Genomic DNA, 13053 nt, shown 5'->3' with positions numbered 1-13053 from the left:
ATCTTCAACTGCAGTTAAGCCCTCAACAAAAAGAATTAAGAGGATTATAAAGGTTGATGAAAAAGATAAAGCCTTCCCAGCAAAGGACATTGCACGATTTACCAATTGCTACTATGAGCAGATGTTCCCCATCCTGGCAGAAAGGAGTTACAACAATAAATACCTTCTTATCCTCCCGACCCATATTGCTGAATTTGTTGAGCCGCAAATTGAACGAAGACAATGGGGTTTCCTTCAGAGACAGCCACGGCAGGTTAATCTTTCCTGGGTAGTCGAGTTCTACTCTAATTTACAACTGCCAACCCTGCAGTATGTCTATGTCCGTCAGAAGCAAGTCCCTATTACAGAAGAGGCCATTCAGCGAGCTTTAGATCTTCCCCCTACTCCAGAAGGACTAGACGCATTTCAAGAAGCCTCACTCAAGCGCCAGACATACCAATTTGACTGGGATTTTTTTCTCAGAGTTATCGCACTACCTGGTAGCAGATGGATCTACGGATACCATCGTTCTTGACTTAAGGGAATATTGGCTTCCGCACTTACCTTGAAGGGTCACGTATGGGCATAAATTATGTCCCATTACGTCTTTCTGAGCACCCACGAGTCCTCCTTCACTGCAGACATGGCCGTTCTACTATGGTGCATCCTTACAGACCAGCCTCTGCACCTACCAAGACACATCCGGAATGCTATGGGACACGTACAAATTGCGGACAACTTACCTTTTCCTGCCCTGGTTTCAGATCTCATCTCAGCAGCCGGAGTCTCCTACAGAGCTGGAGACACCAAAGCCATGCTCCCACGGGATGATCAGTACGTCCCTAACAGAAAATATATCAGACCTCCAGCAGCCACTACAAGCCAGCCTACTGAACCAGCTGAAGACATTCCTCCTTCAACACCACAAGCACCTACAACCACTCAACTGCTCCATCAGATACTTGAGAGGTTGGATCGGTAGGAACGCAAAGTAAAGCTAAGAGAGCGCCGAAACAAGCGCCGATTCACATACCTCAAGGAGCTTCTTAAGGGAAAATACAGAGACTCAGACACCCCGGACTCCACTTCCTTTACTAGCACAGGGAGCCATGACGGTCCTGACTGTGGAGATAATGCTGCCAGCCCACCTTTGTTCCTGACAGATGGCACCGAGGACGGTGCAAAGCCTTAAGTGTGGGGAGGTCGGTCAGTACCTGACTTCTGGAGGTAATTTCTCTTCCCTAACACCAATAAAATAGGATATTTAGTTAGTTTTTCTTTTGCAGAATAGGATAAATTGCATAGTAATAGGTTAGTTGCATGCATGTTCCACTTGATTGAAAAGATAATAAGTTTCTTCTAAGACCCTATTTTTAGAACAAAATTTCACTAATTTTAATCAAAACTTTTATGTTAAATTTGCTTGAAGTTATATTTGGAACATAGTTTTTGAGCTAAAGAACACACAACCTGTGAGATTTTGAGCCTTTATACATGGTTATATTATTTAACCATAATTATTTTATTCTTGTTTGTTTACTTCTCTATGATTGTAATCTATATTTTGTTTCATCCTATATGTCCAATGTTTAATATATTTATATGCTTGCATATGATTGAGGCCATTATTTGTTTAGCTCACTTATCCAAATTAAGCCTACCCCTTAAGTTACCTTTGTTAGCCACTTTGAGCCTTTAAATCCCATTTGTTCTGTATTTTACCACATCACTAGCCTTAAGCGGAAAAATAATTTTATGTCCCAATTGAATCTTTGGTTAGCTTAAGATAGAATTGTGTGTTAATTGAGTATGGGAAGATTGTGGGAACAAAAGAAAATAAGGGAATGTGTCATGATAATATAATGAGAATTTGGGTACCTACTCATGTGAAACTATAGAAATTAAAAATCCATGTGCATTGATAAGGTATGTTTATATATATATATATATGTGTGTGTGTGTGTGTGTGTGTGTGTGTGTGTGTGTGTGTGTGTGTGTGTGTGTGTGTGTGTAAATAAATAAATAAGGGGACAAAATTACCCCAATGCTAAGTTAAAATTCAAAGATCAATGCATATGTGATAAAATCAAAATAAAAGTTGCTACATGAGTATGGAATGTGAAAGGGAAATTTTGGGTAGCTAGGTGTGAAATTTAAGTTATAAAGAATATATATGTGTGTTAGGTGAAAGCTTGGGTTAATTAAAGATTCAATTTATAAGCGTACTTAGCCATATATGTACCCTTACCCCCATTACAACCTTGAAAAGACCTCATGATATTTGCATTGGTACATTAAATGTTGTTGATTGGTTAGGTGAAGAACAAAAAAAAATTAGAAAGCATGATTAGAGAAGGATAGAGTGATTACCCTATACACTAGAGAGGTTAAAGCGTAAATACATCACCAGTGAGGGTTCAATGCTTAAATTCTATGTTTCCTGCTTTCATGAGCTACCTTCTTGCGTTTTTATCTGTTGTTACTATATAAAAATTGAATTAGTGGAATTTGATTTGTGATTGTCTTGAAGAGCTTATTTACTTTTGACTAAGTGGGCACGAATCATATAGTTGCATTCATTGTATAGGTTGCATTGCATTGCATGAGTTTTACATGTTCCTACTCATTTATTTTATCTCCTTCAACTAAGCATGAGGACATGCTAATGTCTAAGTGTGGGGAGGTTGATAAACCATTATTTTATGGTTTATATTGTGTTTAATTGTGTGGTTTTATCAAATCTTCACCCACTTATTCATTAAATTAGCATGTATTTATAATTCCTTCCCAAAATTACTCCATGGTTGAAAACTTGCTTCCTAGAGATTTTTAATTCTCCTTTATTCCATTCGATGCCGTGATCTGTGTGTTAAGTGTTTCAGGCTTCATAGGGCATGAATGACTTGGAGATTGGAAAGGAAGCTTGCAAAAATGGAAGGAACACAAGGAATTGAAGAGATGGCCAGCGAGAAGTGACGCGGACGCATGGCTCACGCGACCGCGCGAAATAGAGGAAATTGCAGTGACGCGCTCATGTGCCTGACACGAACGCGTGAATTGGAAGCTGCAAGAGTGACGCAAATGCGTGGACGACGCGCACGCGTGGCAAGGCAAAACGCTGGATGATGCGAACGCGTGGATGACGCGATCGCGTGACATGCGCGATCTGCAGAATTTGTTGGCGGCGATTTTGGGCCATGTTTTGACCCAGTTTTTGGCCCAGAAAAGCATATTAGAGCCTGGAAACATGCAGAGACCAGAGAACAACATTCATTCGCATAATTTTAGTTTTAGATCTGATTTTTACTCCTCCTCTAGGTTTTCTCTCTACACATTCATAGTTCTTAGGATTTTGATTTTATTGCTTTTTGGATTGGGATATTGAGAAGAGTTATTACCTCCGTCAAGACTTCGTCATTCTAGTTTGTTTCCTTACTTGTTACTTACTCTTCCATATTCTTAATTTCTTCAGAGTTACTATTGGATTATTTTTAGAATTTATTAATACAAGAACTATTTTATTTTAATTGATCCTTTTGATTTCTTTCTTTACTTCCCTTTCTTATTTTGTGAAGTTTATATTCATAATGAGCGAGTAGTTCCATAACTTGATTGGGAGTTGATTGAAAGGAGGACCTTGAGTTGGAATGCTCAAGAGTAAAATTATAGTTGGGTTTAGCGTTGGGTCGCCCTCTAATCACTGACACTAGTCCTTCCCAAGGGAGAGGATTAGAACTTGTGAATAGAAATTGACTTCCAACTTGCTTAACTTTCCTTTATCTGGTAAAGGATAACTGAGCAGGTAACCTTCAATTATCACTTTGATCTTGGGAAAACTCCATCAAGGATAGGGCTTCCAACTAATCTACTCCCGGTCAAGGTTTTTATTTAAATTACATAAATTCTCTGATTTAATTTCCTGTTTATCAACTCAACCCATTTTAGAAAACATCTGATTAATAAAATAGCACATCTTTCTGCAACTCGTTGGGAGATGACCTAGGATTCATACTCCCAGTATTTTAATTTTAATTTTGTGACAACCCCTTCTAAATTGATAAGCGGATTTTTAGTTGGTTAAGAACTATACTTGCAACGCATCTCTTATAATAATTTCTTAACTTACCAATTTCTGTCACGTCACACGCCCAGCACACTTTTCTTGTTTCCTTCTTCTTTTGCTGTTCTTTTCACCTGAAATTCAAACAAAACTCATTTCAAAGCAATGTACTGTAATATTCATCATTTAACACTTGAAATTGCATTGATTGAATGAGATTACACTCTTTTTATGGTCCTTTTAGATAGGAGAAAGAGGTAGATGAGGCAAGTCATCATTTTCGTTCTCTACTCTACTACGGCAGAGATCTATTTAATTAATACCTTCTTTTCTATATGCTCTACTGTGGCAGACGTTCATCAAATTCTTTTAATCATTGTTCTCTGCTCTCCTATGGCAGAGATTCCTTTAATTAATACTTCTTTTCTATCTGCTCTACTGTAGCAGACATTCATTAAAACCTTTTCAGTCACTCCTTTCTACTCTTCTGTGGCAGAGATCCTTTTACTTAATATATCCTTCTCTTCTTATTCTTTTTCTTTTGTTTTCTTTCTCATCTTTCTCTTTTATATTTTCTTACTTCTTTTCTTTTTCTCTTTTTTTCTTCAATCTTTTAATTCTTTATCATAATTCAACTTCACACTCTTCCCTCGCCTTTCCTTAATGTCTTATGAAAAAGAATCATAAAATTCTTAAATCAACTGCGTCCTCTAAAACTTTTAAGAGTTCTTCTATTTGCTCTTCTCTAACTTAAATATTCTTAATAAAGTGATAACAATAATATAAATAAGATAATTTAAATAGTAAATAAATAATATATATATCTTTTCTTAAAACTTAGTTTATAAAATCTTATCATTAAACTTTTATTAATTACTTTCTAAATCACGAACTTTTTAATATTCTATTTTTAACCTTACTATTTTATAAAATTATATTTAGAACCCTCACTTATTTTCATATTTATAAAAATAACCCTGAACTTTTATAAAATATCCATTTTTACCCCGTACTTTATTTATTACCCAAAATATCCGGAAACTTATATAATTACAAATTGTACCTCAATTTTTATATACAAATACATTGTTACCCTTCAAAAATAAAGTTCAAATATTAATCTTCCTCTTATACCAAAACTTAAACCCTTAGCCCTTTTCTTTCAAAATATTACTTGTATTTTAATCCTTTTTTTGAGTTTTTCGGTTACCAATTTTTCACAACTTTTAATTTAATCTTTCAACCACCAAATCTCATCGATTTCCTCAAAATACCACATTACAACAGTCCCAAAACCATTAAAACAACCACAGCTGAGCTGTTCCTCATAGCCGAACCAACAAATCACAAGCAACAACAATAATTCAATATAAACTCATTCAAACTCAAACAATAATCAACCAAATCAACATTCACTTATCAAATTTACATTTAATTATTATAAAGTTACCAAAACCTATCTCCATACGAAATCAAAATACTCAAAACTCTGAAGAAACTTTCTGACCGAGCTGACGAAGAAGAAAACGTCAGAAATCGTATGTGCTTCCTAGAACTCCTATTGGCTGAACTCAAGGAGAAGGGAAGCAATGTCACCGTCAGTCTCCACCAAACAAAAGTAATGCCGACATGTAAAGGAAGAAGATTGATGAGCGGATAATTTATACGCTTTTTGGCACTGTTTTTAGTATATTTTTAGTATATTTTAGTTAGTTTTATTATATTTTTATTAGTTTTTATTTAAAATTCACTTTTCTGGACTTTACTATGAGTTTGTGTGTTTTTCTGTGATTTCAGGTATTTTCTGGCTGAAATTGAGGGACCTGAGCAAAAATCTGATTCAGAGGCTGAAAAAGGACTGCAAATGCTGTTGGATTCTGACCTCCCTGCACTCAAAGTGGATTTTCTGGAGCTACAGAAGCCCAATTGGCGCGCTTCAATTGCGTTGGAAAGTAGACATCCTGGGCTTTCCAGCAATATATAACAGTCCATACTTTGCCCGAGATTTGATGGCCCAAACAGGCATTCCAAGTCAGCTCAAGAATTCTGGCGTTTAACTCCAAAACTGGCACAAAAGCTAGAGTTAAACGCCCAAACTGGCATAAAAACTGGCGTTTAACTCCAGGAAATATCTCTACACATGAAAGCTTCAATGCTCAGCCCAAGCACACACCAAGTGGGCTTCGGAAGTGGATTTTTACAATAAACACCCTAGCTTACTCATTTTCTGTAACCCTAGGTCACTAGTTTACTATAAATACTACTTTCAGTGATTCATTTTGTACCTCATGACACTTTACACGTTTCTTTGTGTGTTCTCTACGGCATGAGTCTCTAAACCCCATTGTTGGGGGTGAGGAGCTCTGCTGTTCTTCATGAATTAATGCAATTACTACTATTTTCCATTCTATTACGCTTGCTTCCATTCTAAGATATTCATTCGCACTTCAACTTGATGAATGTGATGATCCGTGACACTCATCATCATTCTCACCTATGAACGCGTGCCTGACAACCACCTCCGTTCTACCTTAGATTGAATGCATATCTCTTAGCCTCATGATTCAAATCAGAGTCTTCGTGGTATAAGCTAGAATCATTGGCGGTCATTCCTGAGATCCGAAACGTCTAAACCTTGTCTGTGGTATTCTGAGTAGGATCTGGAAAGGGATGACTGTGACGAGCTTCAAACTCGCGAGTGTTGGGCGTAGTGACAGACGCAAAAGGATCAATGGATCCTATTCCGACATGATTGAGAACCGACAGATGATTAGCCGTGCGGTGACAGTGCATTTGGAACATTTTCACTGAGAGGACGGGATGTAGCCATTGACAACGGTGATGCCCAACATAAAGCTTGCCATGGAAGGAGTCTTGCGTGCATGAAGAAGAAGACAGTAGGAAAGCAGAGGTTCAGAAGACAAAGTATCTCCAAAGCCTCAACCTGTTCTTCATTACTGCATTACAAGTATTTATTTCATGTTCTTTTACTTTTTACAATCAAATCTGAGAATTATTGATATCCTGACTAAGAGTTACAAGATAACCATAGCTTGCTTTAAGCCGACAATCTCCATGGGATCGACCCTTACTCACGTAAGGTATTACTTGGACGACCCAGTGCACATGCTGGTTAGTTGTGCGGAGTTGCAAAAGTGTGATTGTAATTTCGTGCACCAAGTTTTTGGCGCCGTTGCCGGGAATTGTTCGAGTTTGGACAACTGACGGTTTATCTTGTTGCTTAGATTAGGAATATTTTCTTTTTGTTGGTTTAGAGTCTTTTATTTGAGTTTAGTTTTATATTTTAAGTTTGGTGTCAATTGCATGATTTTCTTTTAATTTTCGAAATTGCATGTCCTTAGTTCTTTCTTGATCTTTAAAAATTCTAAGTTTGGTGTCTTCTTTGTGTTTTCCTTTAAATTTTCGAAAAGTTGTTTTTGATTTTCTAAAAATTTTAAATTTGGTGTCCCTTGTGCTTTTATTTACTTAAATTTTTTTTTCAAAAGTTTGTTCTTGGTGTTCATCTTGACATTCAAAATTTTCTTGTTTGTTTTCATTGTTTTGATTTAAAATTTCTAAGTTTAGAGTCATTTTGTTGTTTTTCTCTTTCCTCATTAAAATTCAAAAATCAAAAAAATATCTTTTCCTTATTTTACTCATAATTTTCAAAATTTTGCATTAATTTAGTCGAAGATTTTCAAAATCATATCTTTTTTTTTAGTCAAGTCAATATTCTAATTTCAAAAATTGATCTTTTCAAATCTTTTTCAAAATAATTTTCAATCATATCTTTTTAATTGCTAATTTCAAAATCTTTTTAATTAATTAATTAATTTAGTTTTCAATTTGCTTTTATTTTATTTTATTTTATTTTTGTTTTCAAAATTTTCTTTTATTTTCCATTTATTTTACTTATTATTTTCGGTTACTTTTAAATAAAAAAAAATATAATTCATATCAATTCTCTTTTCTCCATCATGGACATAAGTGGAAGTGAACAGTCCAGAAGGACTCTGGGGTCATATGCTAACCCCATTACAGCTGCATATGGGAGTAGCATCTGTATACCTCCCATCAAAGCAAGCAGTTTTGAGCTAAACCCTCATCTCATTATCATGGTACAGCAAAATTGCCAGTATTCCGGTCTTCCACAGGAAGAACCTACTGAGTTTTTGGCACAGTTCTTACAAATTGCTGACACAGTACGTGATAAAGAAGTGGATCAGGATGTCTACAGATTATTACTGTTTCCATTTGCTGTAAAAGATCAAGCTAAGAGGTGGTTAAATAACCAGCCCACAGCAAGCATAAGAACATGGAGACAGTTATCAGACAAATTCCTGAATCAATTTTACCCTCCAAAAAGGATGACACAGCTAAGGCTGAACATCCAAGGCTTTAAACAAGAGGATCATGAATCCCTTTATAATGCCTGGGAGAGGTATAGAGGGATGCTAAGGAAATGCCCCTCTGAAATATTTTCAGAGTGGGTACAGTTAGACATCTTCTACTATGGGCTTACAGAAAAAGCTCAGATGTCTCTAGACCACTCAGCTGGTGGATCTATACACATGAGAAAAATAATTGAAAAGACTCAAGAACTCATAGATACAGTTGCTAGAAATCAACATCTGTACTCAAACAGTGAGTCCTCCATAAAAGAAGAGGCTATGGCAGTAACTACTGATCCTAATCCTAAAGAACAGATTGTGGAACTTAATCAGCAATTACTCTTTATGACAAAATAATTAGCAGAATTCAAAGAGATGCTCCAAGACACTAAAAATGCTAACAAGAATATAGAAGCACAATTAAATCAGACAAGACAGCAGCTATCTAAACAGATAACAAAAGAATGCCAAGCTGTCCAACTAAGGAGCGGGAAGACATTGAATAACTCAGCTCAAAGTAGCAAAAAGTCAAGAAAGGAAAAAATGACAGAGGATGACCAAACCACTGCCCAAAATCCCTCTGAGGACATCAAGAGCCCAGAGAGGAATAACTCTGGCGTTTAAACGCCAAAAAAGGGGGAAAAGTTGGCGTTAAACACCCATTCCTTGTCCAGTTCTGGCGTTCAAACGCCAGAAAAGGGTGAGAAGCTGGCGTTAAACGCCCATCCAGCACCCAATCCTGGCGTTCAAACACCAATGAGGGATCAGACACCTGCAAGTGCTGATAGTAACCCCTCTAAGAAGGCTTCTCTAACCACTCCTGTAGGGAATAAACCTACAGCAACTAAGGTTGAAGAATATAAAGCCAAGATGCCTTATCCTCAGAAACTCCGCCAAGCGGAACAGGATAAACAATTTGCCCACTTTGCAGACTATCTCAGGACTCTTGAAATAAAGATTCCATTTGCAGAGGCACTTGAGCAAATACCCTCTTATGCTAAGTTCATGAAAGAGATCTTAAGTCATAAGAAGGGTTGGAGAGAAACTGAAAAAATGTTTCTCACTGAAGAATGCAGTGCAGTCATTCTGAAAAGCTTACCAGAGAAGCTTCAAGATCCAGGAAGCTTTATGATACCATGCACATTAGAGGGTGCCTGTACCAAGACAGCCCTATGTGACCTTGGAGCAAGTATCAATCTAATACCTGCATCCACTATCAGAAAGCTTGGGTTGACTGAAGAAGTCAAACCAACCCGGATATGTCTTCAACTTGCTGATGGCTCCATTAAATATCCATTAGGCATCATTGAAGACATGATTGTCAAGGTTGGGCCATTTGCCTTTCCCACTGACTTTGTAGTGCTGGAAATGGAGGAGCACAAGAGTGCAACTCTCATTCTAGGAAGACCTTTCCTAGCAACTGGACGAACTCTTATTGATGTACAAAAAGGGGAAGTGACCCTGAGAGTCAATGAGGATGAGTTCAAGTTAAATGCTATCAAAGCTATGCAGCATCCAGACACATCAAATGACTGCATGAGCACTGATATTATTGACTCTTTAGTGGAAGAGATCAATATGACTGAGAGTCTTGAATCAGAGCTAGAAGACATCTTTAAAGATGTTCAGCCTGATCTGGAGGAATCAGAGGAAATAAAAGTACCTCTGAAAATCCCTCAGGAAGAGGAGAAACCTCCTAAACCTGAGCTCAAACCACTACCACCATCCCTGAAATATGCATTTTTGGGAGAGGGTGACACTTTTCCAGTGATCATAAGCTCTGCTTTAAATCCACAGGAAGAGAAAGCACTAATTCAAGTGCTAAGGACACACAAGACAGCTCTTGGGTAGTCCATAAGCGACCTTAAGGTCATTAGCCCAGCAAGATGTATGCACAAGATCCTATTAGAGGATGATGCTAAGCCAGTGGTTCAACCACAGAGACGGCTAAATCCAGCCATGAAGGAAGTGGTGCAGAAAGAGGTCACTAAGTTACTAGAGGCTGGGATTATTTATCCTATTTTTGATAGCCCCTGGGTGAGCCCTGTCCAAGTTGTCCCCAAGAAGGGAGGCATGACAGTGGTCCATAATAAAAAGAATGAACTGGTTCCCACAAGAATAGTCACAGGGTGGCGTATGTGTATTGATTACAGAAGGCTCAATACAGCCACCAGAAAGGATCATTTTCCTTTACCATTCATAGACCAAATGCTAGAAAGACTAGCAGGTCATGAATACTACTGCTTTTTGGATGGCTATTCAGGCTACAACCAAATTGCAGTGGATCCTCAAGACCAAGAGAAAACAGCATTCACATGTCCATCTGGAGTATTTGCTTACAGAAGAATGCCTTTTGGTCTCTGCAATGCACCTGCAACCTTTCAGAGGTGCATGCTCTCTATTTTCTCTAATATGGTAGAGAAATTCTTGGAAGTCTTCATGGATGACTTCTCAGTATTTGGAGATTCATTCAGCTCCTGTCTTGATCATCTAGCACTTATCCTGAAAAGGTGCCAAGAAACTAACCTGGTCTTAAACTGGGAAAAATGTCACTTTATGGTGACTGAAGGAATTGTCCTTGGGCACAAAATTTCAAGCAAGAGAATAGAGGTAGATCAAGCCAAGGTAGAGGTAATTGAAAAATTACCGCCACCTGTCAATGTAAAGGCAATCAAAAGCTTTCTGGGGCATGCAGGATTTTATAGGAGGTTCATAAAGGACTTTTCAAAAATTGCAAAACCTCTGAGCAACCTGCTAGCTGCTGACACGCTATTTGTGTTTGACACAGAGTGTCTGCAGGCGTTTGAAACCCTGAAAGCCAAGCTGGTCACAGCACCAGTCATCTCTGCACCTGACTGGACATTACCATTCGAATTAATGTGTGATGCCAGTGACCATGCCATTGGTGCAGTGTTGGGACAAAGGCATAACAAGCTTCTGCACGTCATTTACTATGCCAGTCGTGTTCTAAATGATGCACAGAAGAATTACACAACCACAGAAAAAGAGCTGCTTGTAGTGGTTTATGCCATTGACAAGTTTAGATCCTATTTAGTAGGATCAAAAGTGATTGTGTACACTGACCATGCTGCTCTTAAATATCTACTCACAAAGCAGGATTCAAAACCCAGGCTCATAAGATGGGTGTTGCTTCTACAAGAGTTTGATATAGAAATAAGAGACAGAAAAGGGACAGAGAACCAAGTAGCTGATCACCTGTCCCGGTTAAAACCAGTGGCTGGGGCGTCCCTCCCTTCCACTGAGATTTCTGAGACCTTTCCAGATGAGAAACTCTTTGCCATTCAGGAGGTACCATGGTTTGCAGACATTGCAAATTATAAAGCTGTGAGGTTTATACCCCAGGAGTACAGCAGGATGCAAAAGAAAAAACTAATTTCTGATGCAAAGTACTACTTATGGGATGAACTATATCTCTTTAAGAGATGCGCTGACGGAATGATCCGCAGATGCGTCCCTAGAGAGGAGGCACAGAAGATCCTGTGGCATTGTCATGGAACACAGTATGGAGGACATTTTGGAAGTGAGCGAACAGCCACTAAAGTCCTCTAATGTGGCTTCTATTGGCCTACTCTCTATAGAGATGCCCGAGAGTTTGTGCGTAACTGTGACAGTTGCCAAAGAGCTGGTAACTTGCCTCATGGTTATGCCATGCCTCAACAAGGGATCTTAGAGATTGAGTTGTTTGATGTATGGGGTATAGACTTCATGGGTCCTTTTCCACCATCATACTTAAACACTTTCATTCTGGTGGCAGTAGACTACGTATCTAAATGGGTGGAAGCAATTGCCACACCCACTAATGATACCAAGACTATGCTGAAGTTCTTCCAGAAATATATTTTCAGCAGATTTGGTGTTCCCAGAGTACTAATCAGTGATGGGGGAACCCATTTCTGCAATAAACAGCTTTACTCTGCTATGGTTCGATATAGAATTAGCCACAAAGTAGCAACTCCGTATCATCCACAGACAAATGGGCAGGCTGAAGTCTCTAATAGAGAACTAAAGAGAATCTTAGAACGGACTGTAATTGCCCGTAGAAAGGATTGGGCAAGGAGCTTGGATGATGCTCTGCGGGCATACAGAACAGCATTCAAGACTCCTATAGGAACCTCTCCATACCAGCTTGTGTATGGCAAGGCTTGTCATCTGCCTGTGGAACTGGAACATAAAACCTACTGGACAACCAGATTCCTAAACATGGATGCTAAGTTAGCTGGTGAGAAAAGATTGCTCCAGCTAAATGAGCTGGAAGAGTTCAGACTCAATGCTTTTGAAAATGCAAAAATTTATAAGGAAGAAGCAAAAAAGTGGCATGACAAGAAATTGTCATCCAGAGTCTTTGAGCCAGGACAAAAAGTTCTACTATTCAACTCTAGGCTCAGATTATTCCCTGGGAAATTAAAATCCAGGTGGAGGGGACCATATGTGATTACAGGAGTGTCACCATATGGATATGTTGAGCTTCAAGATATTGATTCTAACAAAAAGTTCATTGTCAATGGACAGAGAATCAAACATTATCTTGAAAGCAATTTTGAGCAAGAATGCTCAAAACTGAGGCTTGAATGAAGCTTAGTAAGAGTCCAGCTAAAGACAATA

This window comes from Arachis hypogaea, chromosome 12 (assembly GCF_003086295.3).
Source record: "Arachis hypogaea cultivar Tifrunner chromosome 12, arahy.Tifrunner.gnm2.J5K5, whole genome shotgun sequence".
NCBI lineage: Eukaryota > Viridiplantae > Streptophyta > Magnoliopsida > Fabales > Fabaceae > Arachis > Arachis hypogaea.
The sequence above is the reverse complement of the archived record's forward strand: the minus strand, read 5'-3'. Positions refer to the sequence as shown.